The sequence below is a fragment of the Scyliorhinus canicula genome, chromosome 14, assembly GCF_902713615.1.
Source record: "Scyliorhinus canicula chromosome 14, sScyCan1.1, whole genome shotgun sequence".
NCBI classification, from domain to species: domain Eukaryota; kingdom Metazoa; phylum Chordata; class Chondrichthyes; order Carcharhiniformes; family Scyliorhinidae; genus Scyliorhinus; species Scyliorhinus canicula.
This window is the reverse complement of record NC_052159.1, coordinates 30,800,758-30,825,301: the sequence shown is the minus strand read 5'-3', so window position 1 is coordinate 30,825,301 and position 24,544 is coordinate 30,800,758.

Sequence of the window (24,544 nt, the reverse complement as noted above, 5' to 3'; positions counted from 1 at the left end):
AAATTGTTCTGAAGTGGCAACTCTTACTTATACACTTACTGAAAAGGCAATCAAATCATTTTACCCCATGAATTTGATTCTGATATTCTTCTTTGATAACAAGCGCGTTTGAAGGTGCTCGCCATTGACAGTTTATTGGTTATATTTCAATTTTAATTGTACTCTGTCTCACCGTACACGGCCGGTTTGCATCAAATTCTAATCCGACACAGAGCAAATGCAGAACAAGCATCCGGCACTGAAGTCTCATTTAGTTTATAATGTCAGCTCTGATACAATGTAAACTGTACGCTAGCCACAGTGTAACCCATCATCGTGGAAGGGTTGATATATGAGATCGTGGTGAAGCTGTGCTCTCGGTAGAGGTGCCAGTGCTATTTTGTCCAATATTATAGACAGAATCAGCAGCTGTGTTGTGGTATACATCTCGCTCATGAACACCACATGTTCCTGGGCCTGGAAGTGTACATCTCTTGTATGGTCTATACATTGTTTATATATATTACAAGATAATTTACAGAATGTAAACCTGACGTCAGAAAAGTTTTGCTGAAATCTTTCATAGGGTAATCAAGAGCACTCATTATCTTTCAGATGAAATTAACCCTTCTGATAATGTTTTGTTTTCAACTAGATTAACCTGTATAAAAAAACATTAACCTGTAGGTATAATGGGCACAGTTCAGCAAATTCAAGTTAAAGTCTGCTGAATGGCACATTTGGCAGGGTGTTTATGGCTGCAACGCCGGGACACGCCCGCTATCCAACAACAGTTCACCATTGTTTTTTGCCTTGGAGAGTTTCTCCTCTCCGAGGGTGCATTTGGGGGATTTAGCTCGCCAGCTGGAAAGGCTCCTCGCAGATCGGGGCGCCATGATGCCCGGCAACCCCAATCTTCCCCCTCCCCTTTCAAGCACCCTCCCCCACCTTTTTTGATTCCATTACCCATTCACCCAACTTTTGGGAGGCCCCCAGGAACCTCCCTCACCCTTCCTCTACCTGGCAATGCCCCCCTTGGCCTGACCCCTGACAGTGCCAACCTGGCACCTGGGCACTGGTAGTGCCCCTGGCAGTTCCAAACTGGGCACCACGGCAGTGTCAGGATGTCACTCAGGCTGCCAGGTTGGCAGTGCCAAAGTGCCCAGGTGCTGTCACAACTGGTCCATGTTTGTATGGATCAGTACTAAACGATGCCCTGGCGAGGTCTCCCAGGAGTGGCTGGTGAGTCCCAGCACTGGGCCCATTTAAATATGAAGATCTGGATCACGGCCAGTAAGGGCGAGATCCAGATGGTGCCAGGCTGAGCAAGTCAGGTAACTCGCGCAGGGTTTCTTGCCCGGCACGGTACCCAAATTAGGGCTCAGAGGTTTTGTGCCCATCATGGAGCCCAACTGGGCCAGAATTTGACATTAAATGAGTGGGTGCGCGCCCGACCTAAAACCGCATGAAATATCGTGAGAAGACACCAGGCACACGTCCCGACAGCTTCACATTGTGCGCAATTGTACTGTTGGCAGGTACCTGCATGGGTTTGAGTTGCACCTGGCGACAATTAAACGGGGAATTAAGTCACAGATCATAGAATTTACAGTGCAGAAGGAGGCCATTCGGCCCATCGAGTCTGCACCGGCTCCTGGAAAGGGCACCCTACCCAAGGTTAACACCTCCACCCTATCCCCATAACCCAGTAACCCCACCCAACACTAAGGGCAATTTTGGATACTAAGGGCAATTTATCATGTCCAATCCACCTAACTTGCACATCTTTGGACTGTGGGAGGAAACCAGAGCACCCGGAGGAAACCCACACACACACGGGGAGGATGTGCAGACTCCGCACAGACAGTGACCCAAGCTGGAATCGAACCTGGGACCCTGGAGCTGTGTCCATTAAGGTCCATTAAGGAAGCAATTACTTGAGATTTTACGTTGGTTGATGGTCCCGAGTTGCCTGCCACACTCAGTGTGGTGGAGGACTTGGGCCCGGAGGGTGGCTGTCCAAAGGCTGTCAGCCACCCAGTGTCAGGAGCGGAGGGTGCACATGAGGCTCTCTGCAGTGGGGTGCAGGGCTCACTCGTGCCTGACGCTGTGTCGCCCCTCACCCCCTCTGGGGGACTCCTGGAATCTGGCACATCATAATTGAAGGCTCTTTTGTTATTCTGCCTCCATAGATAGTTCAGGCAGTGCCCTATTGGGCCCCCCTCCACCAACACCCCAACTCCCTCCCTCCCCACCATCCTCCTTTCCCCGCTCTCCCCACCACATCCCTCCTTCCTTTCCCTTCTGTTGGTACAGAGGTGAGGATATCTGGTCTCTTCAGCGCAAAGTTTAGCGCTTGTACCGTTTGTTTTTTGTACAAATGTGTTGTGAACTCTTTTAATGAGCAGAGTCTCCTCCCCCACTCCCCGTACGTTGGTATTGAGTGGAGGATACCCTGTTTCTCCAACGCAAAATTAGTGTTTGTACCGTTTGGCCTTGTATAAATTTTTTTTACTGTATTAATAAAAAGATATGACACATATGCTTTTAGGGTTGGGTGATGGGCCAATCGGCGAGGTAACCTTCACACTTTCATGGGCGGAAAAAATGTCCGGGATATAATACAAGTAGATGTTTGAGGGTTGAGGTGTTATGAGCTACGCTGTCAGTTGCTTGAATTTGCATTACAGAGAGTTTGAGGCAATATTTGTGCAAATTGCATTGGAACACTAGTGCAGCTCCCTGAGACAGCTCCACAATAGCTGTCAGCCTTCATGGAGCTGGGTGCCTGACCCCCTGCCACCATCCCACACCTCAGCAGCGCCGAGCCTCTTTCAGCACTCGTTTCACGCTGGCTGCCAGTTAATTGGCCAGCCAGCATGAAATTACGTTTCAGCGGCGATCGTGAGTGGAAATGCATTTCACGTCTGATTCCGGGCCGACCCATCGCACGCACATGCCGTGCATGGAACTCTGGCCATGCACATATAAAACCTACATTATAACAAATGAATATAGACAGATTGAACCACTCAGGATCAGAACTTGGAAATAATAGTATGAATGTGAGCATTTGCACTTCCTTTGCTTGCTATTTTAGAGCTTACCCATTTATTTCAAACTTAAAATAGCAAACAAATGAATGTGAAATGTTAATATTCATAAAGTGCAACTTTAGGGCATGTATTTTGAATGGAACATTGAAGGTCTTTGTACTGTTAAATGTGAGGTTTAATAAGGTGATTATTTTTTGGGATTGCTCCTTTAACTCAAGGTAAAATGGAATAATGAAGATGGTCTTGTGATCTGAGTTCTGCCCAACAACAAGTCTTGGTACCTTGATTGCTTTGTGGATGAGGCACAGGTTGAGAGTTACTGTGAGAAAAGTGAAAATTATTCACAGTTGAAAACATAGGCAAAAGCTGGACTGTTTAATGGTAGCTAACATTGCTGCCTCACAGCACCAGGGATCTGGGTTCGATCTGACCTTGGGTGACTGTCTGGGTGGAGTTTGAACATTCTGAATGGGTTTGCTCCGGGTGTTCCGGTTTCCTCCCATAATCCAAAGATGTGCAGTTTAGGTGGATTGGCCACGCCAAATTGTTCTTTAGTGTCCAAGGGTTAGATGCGTGATATACCTTCAATTCACCAAGAGGCAGAGAGAGTGAGTGAACACAAGGCTTTATTAGTCATGAAATTGCCTAGCCAGAGTCAGGAGTACAGATGAATGCCGCCCACAAGAGGCCGGCCTATTTCTGCCCCGGTGTGGGCAGAGCCAGAGGCGGAGCCATACCGGGGTTACAGTACAGTACCTGGAAGCAGTTCATATCACTACTTCCAGGTCATAGGTCACAGGTTATGGTATCATGCATGCATTTATGGTGAATACATTCACCACAGTGCATTTACAGGGATAGTGCAGGGTAGTGGGCCTTGGTAGTGTGCTCATTTCAAGTGTCGGATCAGACTTGATGGGCCAAGTAGCCTCCTTCTACACTGTAGGGATTCTATGGCCTTTCAGTCTCCACATCTTTGAATAGGAAAAAGAGCTAGAACTCTCAACGAAAGAAGCAAAGGCTAAGGTGGTGTGGTCAGCGGAGAGAAGAGGTTCTGCGATACACCGAGGCAGAATTCAGGAGGAAAGAAGTCTCGGGATGAAGATCTGGATCCTGTGGCAGCCTAAAGATGTCAGAAAAGTTGCCCAGGCATGACCAGGAGGAAGATGTACCTCAGAGAAAATTACTGCTGGGCCTCAGTTTGGAAATTCTCTGGAAACTGAGGGAAGCGCCTTTTGACCTCACGACTCAGAAAAACGGAGAGAAGCCAATCCATTGGAATCTGGGATTAATGTTGAGCTGGTTCCTGTAACAGCTCTAATTCTGTACAGGTTAATTGTAGACTAGGTGAATGGGTAACTGTGGCAGATGGATTTCAATGTAGGCAAATGTGAGGTTATCCATTGTGGCCCAAAAAAGGACAGATCAGGGTACTTTCTAGATCGTGTAACGCCAAATTCAGCAGCTGTCCAAAGAGACCTGGCAGTTCAGGTGCATCTTTAAAATGACCCGAACAAATGCAGAAAGTAATCAAGAAGACTAATTGAATTCTGGCTTTTATATCTAGAGGACTGGAGTATAAGGACGCAGAAGGTATGCTACAGCTGTACGAAACCCTGGTTAGACTTCACTTGGAGAACTGTGAGCAGACCTAGGCACCACACCGTTGAAGGATATTTTGGCCCTCAAGGGAGTGCAAGATAGGTTTACAAGAATGATACCTGGACTACAGGGGTTATGTTATGAGGAGAGATTATACCAGTACGGCCTGTTTTTTCCAGAACTTAGTCTATTAAGGGGTGATCTGATTGAAATCTTCAAATCTTAATAGGAAAAGACAGGATAAGGGTCCTTTCCAATGATTCCTTTATTTCCCCTTCCTTTATTTTTTTGCCATTATCATTTTGTTCCATGGATGTTTAATTGAAATGTATCATTAAGTCCAGCAGCAGAGAGAAGCAATTGCAACATAGTCTATGGTGCTGCCAGCTTTGGACAGGAAGACGCAGATTTCTCGGCAACTGAGAGATGGGGTGAGACTGGGTTCGATTGGTTGGCTAGTGGCTAATGAATTGGCCAAAAGCCGTATTCTGCCCAGTAATAGATGGTGATACGATCCTGCCTGAATGGGATGATTTCTAGTGACCTAAGGAAAGCAGAGTTTGGCCTGGATACTTAGAGGAAAAGGACCTGCTCTCTCCAGAAATTCTGTGAGCTGCTGCATATTTCATTATAGTGTGTAGATGCCGGCATTGGACTGGGGTGAGCAGAGTAAGAAGTCTTACAACACCAGGTCAATGTCCAACAGGTTTGTTTCAAACACTAGCTTTCGGAGCACTGCTCCTTCCTCAGGTGAATGAAGAGGTATGTTCCAGAAACATATATATAGACAAATTCAAAGATGCAAGACAATGCTTAGAATGCGAGCATTTGCAGGTAATTAAGTCTTTTTAGATCCAGAGATGGGGTAACCCCAAGTTAAAGAGGTGTGATTGTCTCAAGCCAGGACAGTTGGTAGGATTTCACAAGCCCAGGCCAGATGGTGGGGGATGAATGTAATGCAACATGAATCCCAGGTCCCGGTTGAATTCCAGGTCCCTTCAGGACACGCGACAACGCAGAATCGCCGCGCAGAAACTTATAGCCAAGTTCCGCACACATGAGTGTGGCCTCAACCGGGACCTGGGATTCATGTAGGTCTGGACTGCATTTGCTTCAATGAAAGAAGTATAACAGGTAAGACATGTGAACTGAGAGCCTGGATTACTGCATGAGACTGTGATGTACTTGCAATTGCGGAGACATGGTTAAAGGAGGGACAAGACTGGCAACTCAACATTCCAGGATATCGTTGTTTTAGACAGGACAGAAAGGGAAACAAAAGAGATGGGAAAGTTGCATTGCTCATTAGGAAGGAGGTCAAAGCTGTGTTGACGAAGGACACATTGGAGGGATCTTGTAGTGAGGTATTATGGGTGGAGCTCAGGAATAAGAAGGGTGAAATCACAATGTTGGGAGTGTACTATACACCTTCCAACAGCCCGCAGGAGACAGTAGCAGTTGTGCAGTCAGATACTGAAAAGGTGTGAAAATAGCAGGGGGGAGTTGTGATGGGTAACTTTAACTTTCGCCGTATTGAACGGGAATCCCATAGAGCCAGGGTCTTGGATGGAGAGCAATTTGTTAGATGTGTCCAGGAGAGCTTTTTGATACAGCATGTTGACAATCCAACCAGGGAGGGTGCCATACAAGACTTGGTATTGGGGAATGAGCCAGGCCAGGTGATTGTTGTTTCAGTGGGGGAGCATTTTGGGTTTAGTGACCATAATTCCAGAAGATTTCGAGTAGTCATGGATAAGGACAAGAGTAGCCCACGGGTGAGGGTGCTTAATAGAGCGAGGGCCAATTACATCCAAATTAGACATGAGTTGGGGAATGTGGATTGGCTGCACTATTTGAGGGCTAATCCACATCAGGCATGTGGGAGACTTTTAAAGGCCAATTGATTGAAGTGCAGGACAAGCATGTCCCACAAAAATGAAGGATAGAAATGGCAAGATTTGGGAACCATGGATGATAAGCTTAGTCAAAAGGAAAAAGGAAACATATGATAAGTCTAGGCATCTAAAAACTGATCTCCCTTGAGTTAAGTGGAAGTAGGAAGGAACTTAAACGTGGAATTAGGAGGGCTAAAAGGGGCTATGAAATATCTGTAGCAAACATGGCCAAGGAGAATCCCAAGGCTTTTTATGCATATATTCAGAGCAAGAGGGTAACAAGAGAGAGAGTAGTCTCACTCAAGGACACTGAAAGGAAGTTACCCATGGAACCACAGGAAGTGGGTGAAATCCTTAATGAGTACTTTGTATCGGTATTCACCAGGGAGGACATGACGGATGTTGAGATCAGGGATAGGTGTGTGAACGCTCTTGAGAACATCACTATATCTTAAATTGCATTAAGGTAGACACGTCCCCAGGGCCGGATGGGATCTATGCCAGGTTACTGCGGGAAGCAAGGGGAGAAATAGCTGGGGCTTTAACAGATATCTTCACATCCTCTTTGACCACACGCGAGGTTCCAGAGGACTGGAGATAAGCCAATGTTATTCCCTTGTTTAAGAAAAGAAGCAGGGATAATCCAGCAAAAACTGAGGTAATGATTCAAGTCTGGTTGACTCTTTGTCAAAGCTGTGTCAGCTCTGATAAAGAGTCGTTCAAACTCTATGCATTGGTGCCCTTCTCTCTCCACAGACGCTGTCAGATCTGCTGAGATTGTCCAGTATTTTCAGTTTTTGTTTCGGATTCCAGCATCCGCAGTAATTTGTTTTTACCTTCGTGAGTAAAAACCTGGTTACCCCCCTGCGGGCTCCATGGGATGTGTACCTCGTGACCGAGCAGTTGTGGCTCACGTAGAGTCAGATCATCAGCAAAGACCCACCCCTTTCCCTCATGGTTTTTCCCCACCGTCCCCCACCCTCGCTAACTGATGTGAGCCCCAATCCCATTTACCTGCCCTCCTGGTCTGCTCCATTGTCGTTCTGATGAAGTTATTTCTCTCTCCACAATTGATGCCTGACCTCCTGAAAATTCCCAGCATTGTCTGTTTTTATTCCACAGTCCCTGGTTTGGGCGACTGGAACATTGGCCAAGGCACAGATTCAGGCAATTGATTGGCTGAAAAATGTAAAATTGGCCTGTGGCTTCCAGGGCAGATGCAGATAGCCTCTCTCCCCAACCTTGCAGTTGGTGGGTGGCACCACCACCTCTGTCAAATCCCAGCCAATGATATAACAAGGGCCTCAATTTTAAGCAACAGTAATTTAAACACCTCTAATTATAGATTTCACTTTTTCTGGAAAGAAGAGTTTTTTTAAACCCAGATTTCTATCATTATTTTTACTAATTATGCAGCATTTACTTGCAGTCGAGGACAAAACAGCACAATATGGTTATCTTTCAGTGCCGTGGGAATTGGAAATCTTATTATTCTTGAGAGAATTAAGAGCATATGGAGTCAAAGATACATGTGTTGTGTCTAACTTGGCAACATATAATGAAAATTTTAAACGCTGTTTTGAATATCTGAAATACCACCATACAAGGAACATGGTAAATGTCTTACCCAATATTATTTCAAATGCTTCGTATCTTGTTGTGAGAATAATTTCACTGCCAGAGATAATTAGAACCAAAGTGAGATCAAATGAAGAGGAGGAAATCAGCAGTGACTTAACCGTTTCCAGCATAAACACGTTTATAATAATAATAATCTTTATTAGTGTCACAAGTAGGGGCTGGTTTAGCTCACTTGGCTAAATTGCTGGCTTTTAAAGCAGACCAAGCAGGCCAGCAGCACGGTTCGATTCCCGTACCAGCCTCCCCGGACAGGTGCAGGAATGTGGCGACTAGGGGCTTTTCACAGTAACTTCATTGAAGCCTACTCGTGACAATAAGCGATTTTCATTTTCATTTTCATTTCATTTTTCATTTTCAAGTAGGCTTACATGAAGGTACTGTGAAAAACCCTAGTGTATATATTCGGGAGTACATTTTGCAGTGCCCTTGCTGAATTATTGTGGTGTTAACAGATATTACATTTTTGGGTTTCTTCTGGATGCTCTGGTTTCCTCCCACAGTCCAAAAATGTGCGGGTTAGGTGGATTGGCCACGTTAAATTGCCCCTTAGTGTCCAGGGAGTGAAGGTTCATATCCTCTAGAGCTCATGTCCTCATCCCATCCATGGCTCCATTTAGCACACACACATGCTGGGCATCCTTTCTCATTTCCTTTGGCATGTGCCTTGCACACAGTCTCTCCATCTGTCTGCCTGCAGGACAAAGTCACATACAGTTCCCAGTTCCCAGAGCCGGGTTGGAGTGGCAGACATCAGAGTCCTCACTCCCTTTGAGGAGTGTGCCATTGCACTGGCTGGGCAGGACGTGAACCATCCCTGTGGTGATGGAGAAGTGGGCGGCACACACCCAAGTGAGGACCCTGCAATAACTCATCCCACACACAGTGTTTTTCCTAATATCATGTCCTCGGTCAGGCACTAATGTTCTGTACTCTCTTTCACAGGTACACCTGGAAAGTGCCCAAGGAAACTAGCAAGCCAGGCCCTAATCTCGAGTTCCGAGGACACCTCGGCTGAAAAACCTGAGGACAGAGCATTTGAAGAACCATAATAGCACTCACCCACACCCTCCACCAGCACAGATACACACACCTTGTTGGGACCTAGATCTAGAGCTGACTTGGGTCACATTCTGGTGAGCAGCACGCTATGGTGAATGTATTACGGCAACCATTACATTACATTATATCATGTTGATGCCCTTGTGGGCTCCACCTGTGGGCCATTGTATTACATTACGTTACATTGTATCATGTTGATGCCCTTGTGGGCTCCACCTATAGACCATTGTATTACATTACATTACATTGTATCATGTTGGTGCCCTTGTGAGCTCCGCCCCTGGCTCTGCCCCCTCGGGGGAGGTACATAGATCTGCTGCCCTGTAGGCGACATTCACTACAGTGCAGTCGCAGGCAGGCACAGTTCTAGCTGATTAAAACCACTGTTCACGTCAACTCTCCGTCTCGTGTGAATTGATGGTCACATCACACGCACAATCTGGTCCACAGCAAGTGAAGGCAGGACATTGGGGATCACTAGCAACTTAAGGGCTCCTGCAGCCCATGGCTCTGCAGCATAACAAGTCTCTGGACTCGGTCCTAAATCAGTTAGCGTCCATTGGATCCCTACAGTGCCGATGGAGGGCATTCAGCCCATTGAGTCTGGACTGACCATCCGTAAGAGCACCTTACCTAGGCCCACACCCCCCACTCTATCGCCATAATCCAACCTAACATGCACACTTCGAACACTAAGGGGCAATTTCAGCATAGCCAATCGAACTAACCTGCACAGTTTTGGACTGTGGGAGGAAACCAGAAAACCCGGAGCAAACCCCATAGACACGGGGAGAAAGTGCAAACTCCACACAGACAGTCACCCAAGGCCGGAATTGAAACTGTGAGGCAGCAGTGCTAACCACTGTGACACCATGCCACTACAATTGCAGCGACAATCATGAGAATATCAGGAAGGGATGTCAGCTGCACTCCTCAGATTGAAATGAATGATAGAGGAGTGTATCCACGTTCAGTCTGATGGACCAAGCTCAGCACTGGCAGGAAAGAGAAAATGCTGAAAAATCTCAGCAAGTCTGGCAGCATCTGTAGGGAGAGAAAAGAGCTAATGTTTTGAGTCCAATGACTCTTTGTCAGCACTGGAAGGTTGGGTGCTGTCATGGAGGACTTGGTCCAGGACATTGGTCCTGAACTGCTGCCTGAGCAGCGCTTCCTTGCACGAGCACTTGGTGGCATCTATCAGTTGCTCAGTGAGAGGAGGGTGGCCGGGCCAGTTCGATCTCACTCCAGCTGCCCATCTCCTCAAGCACTCATGCAGGGGCCCTCGGTTATGGTAGGGAGGAGGATCAGTAGCATCCTGGAGCAATCCACCTCAGTTGTCTCCAGCAGTGTCCATCCCTTACGGGTGACCCAATCAACTTCCACCCAGCAGACCAGCGAGGGACCACTTGCCCCACAGCAGGATGCCAACAGCAGGCTGGTGCCCTCCAGCTCTCAACTCTCCAGCGGGTGCCTGCCAAAGTCATCACAGGCAACGGGGCGTAGCAGTCAGCAGGCCGCCTCCACCTCCACTGTGGGTGTTGGGGAAGCGCCAATATGTAGCGGTAAGGTTAGGAAATCTAAAATATTCAGAGCACTGTGGTGGCACGAGTGTTAACCACAGGCTTATGATGTTTACTAATGTACATTGTCATGAGAATGTCACTTTAAGAAATGTTTGGCTGCTCAAGTTACTGCAGTGGTGTCAGAGTGTGGGTGGAGCTGGGCTGTCTGTCAGCTTTTAGTTACACTTTGAGGAAAAGCTTGGGGGTGTCTGTGTTTTTTTGTTTCGTTTTAGTGTTGGAGCTGCAGCCAGCCACAGAATGTGTAACGTTGTTCTCTCTGCCATGTAAAGACTATCTCTTGATCATTTGGTGAATTCAGAGTGATAACTGTTCTCAGTAGTGAATCTAAACCTGATGTGCTTATGTTAAAAGGTTTTTTTTTGTCTTATGGATGTTTAAAGGAAAGTTAAAGGATTACTTAGTGTTGTATTCTTTGGAGGTTGTATTTGAATTGATGGTTGCTAAGATGTTCACTGTATGTTTTAAAAAGGTTAACTGAGTTCATGGAATAAACATTGTTTTGCTTTAAAAAGTACTGTTAGATGTCTGCTGCACCACACCTGTAGAGTGGGCCGTGTGCTCCCCACACCACAATCTAGTAAAAGTCGTGGGTCAGGTGAACTCCATGATACACTTTGGGGTTCTCTAACAAAATAGAATGCAATACATTTCACATCTACCTTTATGTATGCTTCCTCTTTCTCACAAGATGTTTAGCTGTCAAGGAAGTCTGCCACCACAGTCCCTCCCCCAACTTATGGCAGGTTGGTAATGGCTTGTCTAGCACAGTGGGCTAAACCACTGGCTTGTAATGCAGAACAAGGCAGCAGCGCGGGTTCCAATTCCTGTATTGGCCTCCCTGAACAGGCGCCGGAATGTGGCGACTAGGGGCTTTTCACAGTAACTTCATTGAAGCCTACTTGTGACAATAAGCGGTAATTATTATTAGGTTTCGCTATCTTGCACCTCTTGTCTCTGTGGTCTGCCTCCATCGCGCAACATTGTGTGGCCATTCACAGATCACTCCCAACATCAGTGATGCATCATCCTTCATGTAAGGTTTCCTTGTGGGAGAACTTAGTTCACATGCTTTGCTGGGCCACACTCTGTGTAACACTGACAGAGATGTATACTCTCAGCATTGAGCATCAAAATGGGTCTGTAGGATCCGTATTTGGTTGGGTATCGGCAATTTGAAATGAAAAATGAAAATCGCTTATTGTCACAAGTAGGCTTCAAATGAAGTGACTGTGAAAAGCCCCTGTTCGGGGAGGATGGAACGGGAATCGAACCGTGCTGCTGGCCTGCCTTGGTCTGCTTTCAAAGCCAGCGATTTAGCCCTGTGCTAAACCAGCCCCTGGATTTGGTGGCTTGCGTTAGCGTTGGAGGCAAGGTGCTCCTCGCTAGTGAGTCTACGAACATCCAGGTGCATGAACTCCATGGGTCCACTGCCCCCATCTGCTCCATGAATGTCCCTAGTTCTCTAGTCATGTTTGACATCTTCCCCATTTTGGGGTTTGACCTGTCTGTTAGTGGGTCCTGTCCACAGTTAAAGTCCCCTCCCATGATTAGTCTGGGTGTTTATGCTGGAGATTTCCACCATGGTCTTCTTTATGAATTCTGTGTCGTTCCAGTTGGACACGTGCACATTCACCAAGACCACCCGTGTCCCATCTGGATCCGTAACTCTTCAAAGTAAATGTCATCCTCTTGTGAGGTAGTATGACTACCCTCCAAGCTTTCATCCCGTAACATGAATGGTACGTCTGTCCCACTCAGCCCTTTCTTACCGCAGTCAGGCCTTCATCCTCAGGTGTGTCTCTTGGAGGAAGACTATGTTGACTTTCATACTTTTGAGGTGGCCGAAGACTCTGGATCTTTTCACTGGGCCATTAAGACCCCTGACGTTCCAGGTGACTATTCTGATGGGGTTTTTTGTCTCCCCCCTCCTGTGGGATCAACCGTACTTCCCGTGGATACGCCCCTGCACTCCGGGGCTTCACTTTGTTATGGGGACATCCAAAATATCCATGGTCATCGTACTCATCATGAGGCCGGGCCCCTGTGCTCTGAGATTTCCCTATGTCCAGGGGCCACCCAACAAGGCCGCCAATGGTGTGTATGTCATGTAGATGAGCCCCTGCACTCCAGGGTTTCCCTTTGTTCACCCTCCAAAGTGGCTGCTTGCAGTGCCATCTTGTTCCTTGTTGCCACGAGTGACCTGTTGAATCCAGTCAAGGGCCCTTCTCCCTGCCCCTTTGTTCCCCTGTGATTTTGCTTGTCCCCCCTTCTGCTACTCTGCTACCCCACAGCTGCCACCCCCCTCTATTTCCCCCACCTGTCTGCCCCCTAGTTTTCCTCCCTCCTTGGTGGTCCACCTCCCCCCCTCGCTAGGCACTCTCTCCCCGGTGGGAGATACGCTGCGCAACCCCCCCCCCCCCCCCCCCCCCCCGCCACTCGTACCTTCTGGCATAGCTTTCTCGCTAGTGTGGTGCCCCCCCCTCCTGTGGTCAGCCTGACCCCCTCCTATGCCCGCAGTTTGGTTTCCCCTCTGTATCCTCCTCACTCTCTCCTGCCCCCTCTTTTCTGTGAACTAGTTCCCCGATTCAGAACGAGGAGTCGGTACAGTCCCGTGCAAATTGTCTTTTAACCTTCTCTGTCACCTCTGTTGTTTGTCCAGTCCATTCTTTTCGCCGAACTCGTCCGCATCTTCAGGGGCATTGAAATAATGATCCCTGCCCTGGCATGTTATGTAGAGTCTGGCTGGGTGCAGCATCCCGAACTTGATGATGTGTTCTTGTACAGGGCCAACTTTGCCCTGTTAAATTCTGCCCGGTGTTTTGTCACGTCTGCCCAAACGTCCTGGTTTCCCCTGCTCCAGTGTCCCCCAGCTGCAAGTCTTCATTTTACTGGCCCAACAAAGGATTCTTTACCATTCCTGGTACCGGTGTAACTTGAGGATGATCACTCTCGGCTGCTCCCCCAGCTTGGGTTCGGCTGGAGTGACCTCTAGGCCCTGTCAATCTACGGAGGGTTGGAGAAGCTGCCTCTCCCCACCAGGTTCCCCAGCATCTGGGCCATGTAGTTTGTTGGGTCCCTTCCCTCAGTTCCTTCTGGCAAGCCCTCTATTCTAATGTTGTGGCGTTTCCGGGTTCTACTTGTCCTCCACCTTCCCTTTCAGGTTCCCCTGAGTCACCACCAACCTCTTTGTTTCAGCCTCCAGGGCGGTGATTTTTTCACTCTGGTCCATCAAGGCTTTCTTCAGTTCCTTTATCGTGTTCCCCTGAGCCTCTAATCTCTTTCCCATTTTGTCGAGAGCCATCTGCATGGTGGCCAGAGCTTTCATCACGCCACCTTGACCGCCGCCTTGATTTCAGTTTTTATATCTCCTCTTTCAGTTCCTTCAGTTCCCTCATAAGGAAAGTCTCTCAACCACCTTTCTGTTGGTGGGGGGAGCTTGTTTTACGGGTCGCTGGTCTCCCTCTCTTGGGATGCCCCCCCCCCCCCCCAACCTCCCCCACCCCCTCATGGGTCTGCTGACCTGCTCGCTCGCTGCTCCTGTCCTTTATTGGCGTTTCTGGATTCTCTCCGGCCTCTGGTACTGATGCTTCCTGGCATTTCTGTTGGTCTTTGTGTTGTTGAGGGTGAGGGGATGTTTTAGACCTGTTTTTACAGACTAATATTGACTAAAAGTGCTTATTTTCTAGTCCTTCGGAGGAGAGCCACCTTATGTGCGACTGCTCAGCACATCCCAGTCCACGGAAGCCGTTCAGTTCACTAATAAATGTGAGGATCTTGCCACCTCCAAGATGCCAAGACCATGCCCCTCTCAGTCACATTATGGTTATTCAGTGAATGCCTATATCCTTGAGGGGGTGAGTTGTCTGTCTAGCAGCTGGAATGTGCATTCACAATATAGGGATGCAGCATTGTGTCCAGTTTCACCTCAACACTTGCTGAGGTTGATGATGGTGATTGCAAATGGCTTTGAAGTTTATCGGGCATGAAGGAAGACACTGATCAAGCTCTGGGAGCACAGTGGTGGCTTTAAACTATTCCACAAGAATCAGTTGGATAGGAGGAATAGGGCTGGATTCTCTGCCGGAGGTATTCTCCAGTGCAGCGCACCCACGCCCGCGGATTTCCCGGCGATGTGGGGTGGCTACAATGGGAAATCCAATTGGCACGTGGCATCAGCGGAGAATCCCGCTGCCGGCGAGGGCACGCCACCCAGGAAAATGCAGCTGTCGGACCAGAGAACAACTCCATGATTTGTGAAGCTGACGTGTGCTCCCTTTTCTGAGGTTAAGGCAACCTTGAGGACCTCAGGATGTCTGAGCCTTCTGCAGGTCCCCAGGCTCAGCCATGCTGTTGGACTTGTCTTCGCTCAAGAGGAGGCATTGTGTTGTGTGGCAGGCAGCTCTTAGAATTCCATTATTCTCATGTGGTCCACATCCATGTAAATGTTGAGGAGGAATGCAGGCCACCATCCATCAGTGTCAAACCAAATACACAATTGTGAAGAAGGAGTCATGGAGGACTCAATCATTACGAAATGGTTGTCTGCATTTGGTCCTCAGCAGCTTTGGCCAGAATGATGCCTCTCAGTCAGATTCTCGATGTGACACAGAGAGTGTTGCGGAGTTGCTGCTGTTGGATCTGATGGAGCAGCTTAGTCACAGTGAAGGTGTGAAGTGATGAGTCCAACAAGGATAGTGGATCAGCTGCTGTTTCTTACAGGCATCCGTCGTGACTGGGATGTGTGAGAGATGCTGGAAGAGGCAGCACATTCAGATGTCTGATTCTGGGGCAACCTACTCCATTGAGCACCCCATTCTCCTGAGAACTCGCCATTCTTCAAAGGATCAGGACCATGTAAGCTTTATGTGTGTGATGGTGCTGAGGCCTCAGTGCCAGACCAGCTTGGCAGCTCTCTTTGTGAGTGTGAAAATCTATCCCAATGTCCTGGTGAAGCATGATTTTGAGGTTTCCCTCACTCAATGGCCTCTCAATTCTTACACTGGAAACAAGGACCTCATAGTGATCAAATATACACCGAATACCTAGGTGGGCCTTGCCCCTCCACTTCTTGAGGCCTCTGGCAGAGTGAAATCTGGAAATGCTCTGCCGCACCTCTCCCCTGCTTCCCACAGCACCCCAGTCATGTGTGAGCTGCCTCTTACCCCCCTCACCCTCAGTGCGGCCCGAAGTCTGCAGTCTCCTGTGCTGCCGCTACTCCAATACCCTACTCCCCGAGTTGGGATGTTATGATCATAGTTAATGGGATATCTGGACGGGATGATCCCAGAACGGAACACTGGCTCAAAAGACAGTAACTTTTATTTTTATTATATGACATGAAGGAACAGAATAATTGGACTGCTAATTAGTTTTAACAACAAGAAAAAAACTTTTATTAAACATGAAAAAATTGTATTATGATATAATTTACTTTTAGCGTAACAATGACAGAGAGGTTTTATGATTAACACAGAGTGCAAAGTACACCTTAATCTACAATGCTCTCATTGACACAAAGTTCCCTTTAAGCACACACAGGTTGACTGTGGTCAAATACACTCAGTCCGCTCTGAACCCAAGTTAGTGTCTGTGAATTTCTCCTCAGAATCTCATCCTCAGGACGGCACAGTGGTTAGCGCTACTGCCTCACAGGTCCAGCCTCTGTCTGTGTGAAGTTTGCACTTTCTCCCCATGTCTGTGTGGGTTTCCTCCAGGTGCTCCAGTTTCCTCACACAGTCCAAAGATGTGCAGGTTAAGTGGATTGGCCATGGTAAATTCCCTTTAGCGTCCAAAGGTTTAGGTAGAGTTACTCGGTTATTGTAATAATAATAACAATAATAATAATCTTTATTATTGTTATAAGTAGGCTTACATTAACACTGCAATGAAGTTACTGTGAAAATCCCCTCGTTGCCCAGTCCGGCGCCTTTTCGGGTACACAGAGGGAGAATTCAGAATGTCCAATTCACCTGACAGCGCGTCTTTCGGGACTTGTGACAGGAAACCAGAGCACCTGGAGGAAACCATGCAGACACAGGGAGAACATGCAGACTCTGCACAGACAGTGACCCAAGCCTGGAATCGAACCCGAGTCCCTGGCGCTGTGAAGCAACAGTGCTAACCACTGTACTACTGTGCCGCCCATAATTCTTTCTAACCATGTATATTGTCTACCTGAAGTTGTGATAAAATTAGTGAAATGAAAATCGCTTATTGTCACAAGTAGGCTTCAAATGAAGTGACTGTGAAAAGCCCCTAGTCGCCACATTCCGGCGCCTGTTCAGGGAGGCTGGTACAGGATCGAACCGTGCTGCTGGCCTGCCTTGGTCTGCTTTCAAAGCCAGTGATTTAGCCCTGTGCTAAACAGTGTTAGTGCTGTGCTAGTGATGTGGAGATGCCGGCGTTGGACTAGGGTGGACACAGTAAGAAATTTTACAACACCAGGCTAAAGTCCAACAAGTTTATTTGGAATCACTAGCTTGTGGAGCGTAGCTCCTTCAGGTGATTCACCTGATGAAGGACCTATGCACCGAAAGCTAGTGATTCCAAATAAACTTGTTGGACTTTAACCTGGTGTTGTAAGGCTTCTTACTGTACCTGAAGTTGGGCAATTATGGGGATAGGGTGGGGTCATGACTTAGGTAGGGTGCTCTTTCCAACGGCCAATGCAGACTCAATGGGCCGAATGGCCTCCTTCTGCACTTTAGGGATTCTATGATTCTATGAATCCTCCCAGATGATGAGTGTTTCCAAAATCCACTCCCAAAAATACGCTTTAATATCTTTTCTCATAATTCTGCTTTCCCGTAGCAGTTTGAATTCCAAACTCCAGACCAGGTTTTCCAAATGACACTTTTAAACAAAGCTTCTGCTCAACTTCTAACAGTAAATCCAGCCCAAGGTTTTACACCCTGAGCTTTTAGATTTTTTTTGTCTTAACTGCTTTTACACAAACTCCGAGATCCAGCCACCGATTTCCATAGTTATTTCAACTCACATTCCACAGGCTGTAGTAACATCTCTCAAACCTGAAATTTGTTTCAGCTATCTTTCTGCCAACTATCACAGCAGGCAGTCCACTCCACACCCTAACCACTTTCTGAGTAAAGAACCTACCTCGGACATCCCTCATATATCTACCACCCTGAACCTTATAGTTATGCCCCCTTATAACAGCTACATCCATCCGAGAAAATAGTTTCTGAACATCCTCTCTATCTATCTCCCTCATCATCTTATAAACCAATGACAGGGAGTGGAATAGCTTGATCTTGGTTTCGGACAATGCTCGGCACATCGAGGGCCGAAGGGCCTGTTCTGTGCTGTACTGTTTTATGTTCTATGTTCTATCTCAGCCATCTTCTCAGCATTGTCTGTCTTTACTGAACTATTCTCTGTTCTAGTCCCTTTAATATCATTCTCTATGAAAACTTCTCACAATTTCTCTAATTTCCTTAACTTGCTACTCCTCAGATCTCAGCACTTGTTTTCGTAACCAGTACTCCATGATCTGGCTTTTCTTTTTAAGTATTTTTTTTTTATAAGTTTAGATTAGCCAATTATTTTTTCCAATTAAGGGGCAATTTAGCGTGGCCAATCCACCTACTCTGCACATTTTTGGGTTGTGGGGGCGAAACCCACGCAGACACGGGGAGAACGTGCAAACTCCACACGGACAGTGACCCAGAGCCGGGATCGAACCTGGGACCTCAGCGCCGTGAGGCGGTTGTGCTAACCACTAGGCCACCATGCTGCCCTTTCTGGCTTTTCTTCTAGCAAAGCTGAGAGACATTTTCCCTCTCTCACCTTCTAGAACAGCTCTGAGAGCTGTTTTTCTCTCACTGCCTATCTTCAAATGCCATCAAATTATCTCAACGAATACTTAAAAGCATCACTACCTTACAAGACCCTAGTTGCTAAGCAACCACTGCTGGTTTATTTACCCTTCAAGCTGTAGTCCTCTCTGAGCACAGTAGAATCACAGTTGCAACTTAACCAACCCCCAGAATGAATATAACTATAGGTTTTGCCCTTCTAGGCACAGAAACATGAAATTAAACCCAATTAAACCTATACCTTATTCCAAATAGGTCTCCTAACAGGGCCCTTTCAGCCCCATTGTGCAACAGTTCAAATACCCCATTTCCCCCTCAGCCTTTCAGCCACATATGTTGTCGCTGCCTGAGTACCCCATTCCCGGTGTCAGGTTATCTGAGCCTTCCAGCTAACTGCTTCACTCCCACTTGCTCCTCTACTCCGAGAGCAAAGGGCTGTTGGCAGCTGAGCCTGATGCAGGTTCCTTGGTGCTGGGAGCACTGCACGAGGTGGGAGAACCAACCTCAAGTCCTGAGAAACGTGCAGCTTGCCACATGCACAATGCTTTTGTAGTGTTGTGAAAGACATTGGCATGATTACACACTGACCTGGTCTATAGATTCAGCCTGGCACACCCCTTTTACGGAGTGTGCATGACATTTCAAATCATGCTAAAAACATTTCCAATTTTGCATACTGGGAAACCCAGCTGGCCATTGGAGGCTTAATATCCCAATCACAAACTGCATTATTTTACAACACGGTGAAAGCAATTTCCACAACATTTTCAATACCTACCTGCCACGACACACCGCCCCAAACTCCCCCACCTCAGCACCACTCCCCCGACACTCCCAATCACCCCCCAGAAGGGGCGGAAAGTCCCAGCTATCACTGTCTTCAATCGGTGGAGCAGTGGTGAAAAAGGGGAATTTCTCCCCTGTCCGTAATGGTGTGTGAAATTAATTAAGAAATCTCCAGCCGAGGGCAGCACGGTGGCGCAGTGGTGGCACTGCAGTCTCACGGCGCTGAGGTCCCAGGTTCGATCCCGGCTCTGGGTCACTGTCCGTGTGGAATTTGCACATTCTCCCCGTGTTTGCGTGGATTTCGCCCCCACAACCCAAAGATGTGCAGGCTAGGTGAATTGGGCACACTAAATTGCCCCTTAATTGGAAAAATGAATTGGGTACTCTAAAATTTATTTTGAAAAAAAGAAATCTCCATCCGGTTCCTGGCACAGATCAACACAGAATTTGGCACAAATTAATCCATCCGGTTCCTGGCACAGATCAACACAGAATTTGGCACAAATTAATCTCATTCAGAGAGGCCTGCTGTGGAAAATGAGGACGTAATTTCATATGGTGCAGAAAGATGTTGTTTGTAATCTTTAAAGATGGGGAGACATGGAGAGAGCTGCATCTGCTGATCCAGGACTGCTGAAGGTTGATGTATTCTGAAAGGCTGTAATGAAAGAGTTCCATTCACCGAGATTTACATCCTTCACCTCGATCAGCACTAAGATTTATAAAGAACAGTTTCCTGGTAACTGAGAACTGAATTGAAGTTGTTCCAACTGATGAAAATAAGCTTCTTCTAATCACGCAACATTTAAGCCGTGGCCTCTGGTGTTAAAGGATCTTTTTTGCACCCAAAAACCTCATTGTGTTCTCTCCTGTTTGTCTAATACCGCAACATTGGTATTTGTTCACAACAGTCCATGAACTGAATGAGAAATAGATAACCTACGAAGGACCGTGCCATATAGCCAGGACAGATGGATTTTGCCCTCAGTTCTTGATCATACCTTTACCTATGTGAAGAGACAGAAAACTAAGATCAAGAGTTTTGTGGTGATCCACTGTGTGCACCTGTATTAGGGGATGTAAGGTAGGACCTGCACTACAGGTTTACCGGTAGCCCCTGCCAGCTAGCTCCGCCCACAAGGAGCCGTATAAATATGCATGACCTCCTCCTGATCAGCCATTTTGCCAGCTGCAGCAAGAGGCCACGCATCTGACTGTAATAAAGCCACAGTTGTACCAATCAATCTAATTCTTTTGTGGAATTGATTGTGCATCAAGTTTCTCACAAGAAAGGGCAAAAAGTAGCCTCCGAACTACCTTTGTATCAGGAGTCTTGGTCCGGGTCATGCACATGCACGCTGTCAGATAATTAACTAACTGCGGAATTTTACCATTTTATCATCCGGTGGGGGGGGGGGGGTGTTGGGATACAGGGAATATTAGATTGGCTTTGCGTGCAATTATGTTATCATCCTGGTCCAGACCCTCATGTTGGTGCAGGCTCGAGGAACCAAAAGGCGCATTCCTAACTCGCCATTTCAGAATTTGTGTATTTGTTGGGAAGATTAGGATGTTTAAAGTAGAAAAAGTTTGGGATTCAAGACACTTGCTCAGTGAATAAAGCCACGTGATTCCATTGATTTGGAACAAACAAATATACAAGATCAAATAGATTTAGAATTTACAATATGCAGTATCTGGTACTTTTACATTCAGAATTAATATGAGGTATGTGTGAATTAAAAGGCAAATTGTCTTCGAACACACCACATTGCATAATAGTAATAATAATCTTTATTGTCACAAGTAGGTTTACACTGAAATGAAATTACTGAGAAAAGCCCCTAGTCGTCACATTCCGGTGCCTGTTCGGGTACACAGAGGGAGAGTTCAGAATGTCCAATTCACCTAACAAGCACATCTTTCCAGACTGTGGGAGGAAACCGGAGCACCCGGCGGAAACCCACGCAGACACGGGGAGAACGTGCAGACTCCGCACAGACAGTGACCCAGCGGGGAATCGAACCTGGGACCCTGGCGCTGTGAAGCAACTATGCCAGCCACTGCCCTACTGTGCTGCCTATAAATGACAGATGTGACCACAACAGAGGCAATGCATTTCTCATTAACCCACCCGATGTCAATAAACACTGTGAGTCAACCAATCTCTCCGTAACTCTGTCTCTCTCACGAGGGATTCCAGTCTTCATCTTCGAGGATCTAGCCTGGGCATTCTCTCCAAACGTCGCTCCAACCCGGACAGCATCCACAACACGGTTTCAATTTCAATTCCCAAGATTCCCTTCTCTTCTCTCAAATATCAAATCACAAGCACCACTTCAGCTCTTCTGCCACACCAAGCAGAAGTACTGCTACTCCAAGGGGGTACCTTTGCAACAGCAGCCCACAGCATAGAGTCACCGATCTTTGACTGCCTTCTGAGATCTTCAGGGCATCTCCTAACCCACTTCAATTACCAGATTCAGACAGCACCAAGGACAGCCCACCTTGAAGGGTTTCAATCTTGCCTCCGGAGATTTCCCTGGATCATACGACCATAAGACATAGGAGCAGAATTAGGCTACTCGGCTCATCGAGTCTGCTCTGCCATTCATTCAAGGCTGATACTTTTCTCATGCCCGTTCTCCTGCCTTCTCCCCATAACCTCTGATTCCTCTTATTAATCAAGAACCTATCTATCTCTGTCTTAAAGACACTCAGTGATTTGGCCTCCACAGCCTTCTGTGGCAAAGAGTTCCACAGATTCACCACCCTCTGGCTGAATAAATTCCTCCTCATATCTGTTTTAAAGGATCGTCCCTTTAGTCTGAGATTGTGCCCTCTGCTACTAGTTTTTCCTACGAGTGGAAACATCCTCTCCACATCCACTCTATCCAGACCTCGCAGTATCCTGTAAGTTTCAATAAAATCCCCCCTCATCCTTCTAAACTCCACTGAGTACAGACCCAGAGTCCTCAACCGTTCCTCATACGACAAGCTCTTCATTCCAGGGACCATTCTTGTGAATCTCCTCTGGATCCTTTCCAAGGCCAGCACATCCTTCCTCAGATACGGGGCCCAAAACTGCTCAGAGTATGCGCTCAAACACCAACTTGCCAACACGATTTCAGAACTTTGGCCGTCCCAAGAACACCACCACTACAAAGGAGTTTGCTAAACCACTCACAGCCCGGAGTCAACAATTTTCAGTTGCTATCTTTACTGAAAGTCTGTTTCTCTCAGCCCTTTTCCTCTTTGAAGTTTGCTTCGCTCTACCGAGCTGAACTGGGACCTTTTCCTGTTCCGGATCCTTCTCTGCAACTCTTCTTTGCGAGCCTCTCTCTGTCCCTTCTCCCCTTTAGGATCCATGCCTCGCCACTGCCTGGGACATGAACCTTCCATGGTGCTCCACCCCTAATTGCTGGCCCGTGTTTTAATATTTCTCTTCTTCCACAGTCTCACTGGGCCCAAAGAACTTAAAAATGCCAATCTGCACGTGTGCAACCCCCCCTCCTGGTCTGCACACGCGCAAAAGCTCCAAGGCCCCTTCGGGAGTTGAAGTTCATGACTTCCACTCGCACTGTTCAGGTCAGTTTGACTTTCATAAAAATTTTTTTTTTTTTTTTTAAATAATTTTTATTGAATTTTTCAAAATACAAACATTTTAACCCCCCCTACATTTACATTTAAATTATAACAACACAAAGTCAAACCCCCCTACTTAAAAAGAAAGAGAAAAAGAATCCCCCCCCCCCCCCCCCCTACCCGCGCATCCCCCCCCCTCCCCCCCCGCCGGCGAACCGACAGTCAGACCAACTTATCATTTCTAGCAGCGTCCTCGGGCAGGCCTTGCCCGTGCCACCGCCGCTACCGTACTTCCTTCGTCGTTTTCCCCCCTCCCCCCCCCCCCCTCCCCCCCTCCCGCCCTCCCCTCCCCTCCCGGGTTGCTGCTGTCATGGCCTCAGTTTCTATCTCTGATCCAAGAGGTCTAGGAAGGGTTGCCATCGCCTGGAAAACCCCTGCACCGACCCTCTCAGGGCGAATTTGATCCTTTCCAATTGGATAAAGTTTGCCATGTCGTTTAACCAGGTGTTAACACTCGGAGGCCTTTCGTCCCTCCACTGAATCAGGATCCTCCTCCGAGCCACCAAGGACGCAAAGGCTAATATTCCAGCCTCCCTCGCCTCCTGTACCCCCGGTTCCACCCCAACCCCGAAGATCGCAAGTCCCCATCCTGGCTTGACCCTGGACCCCACCACTCTCGACACCGTCCCTGCCACCCCCTTCCAGAACTCCTCCAGTGCCGGACATGCCCAAAACATATGTGCATGATTCGCAGGGCTTCCCGAACATCTAATACACCTGTCTTCACCCCCGAAAAACCGACTCATCCTTGTCCCCGTCATGTGGGCTCTATGCAGTACCTTAAATTGAATGAGACTTAGTCGCGCACATGACGACGACGAGTTAACCCTCTCCAGGGCGTCTGCCCATGTCCCGTCCTCTATCTGTTCCCCCAGCTCTAACTCCCACTTATCTTTCAGCTCCTCTACTGGTACCTCCTCCACCTCCTGCATAATCTTATAGATGTCCGAGATCTTCCCCTCCCCGACCCAGACCCCTGATAGCACCCTATCACTCACCCCCCTGTCGGGGAGCGCGGGGAACCCCGCTACCTGTCGTCTGGCAAATGCCTTCACTTGGAGGTACCTGAACGTGTTCCCCGGGGGGAGCCCAAATTTCTCCTCCAGCTCTCCCAGGCTCGCAAACCTCCCCCTTTCATAAAAATTAACAATCAGGGTTCCAATTGAACTCAAAATTATTCTAGTTTTGCAAAGAGAGTTGTTTTGTGTCCGTTTTCACACAAGCTAACCTGCATAAGATGTAGAGGCTTTGGAGAGGGTAGAGAAGAGATTTACCAGGATGCTGCCTGGTATGGAGGGCATTAGCTATGAGGAGAGGCTGGATAAACACGGTTTGTTTTCACTGGAATGAAGGAGGTTGAGGGACGACCTGAGAGAAGTCTACAGAATTATGAGGGCATGGACAGAGTTGATAGTCAGGTGCTCTTTCCCAGGATGGAAGAGGCAATTACTAGGGGACATAGG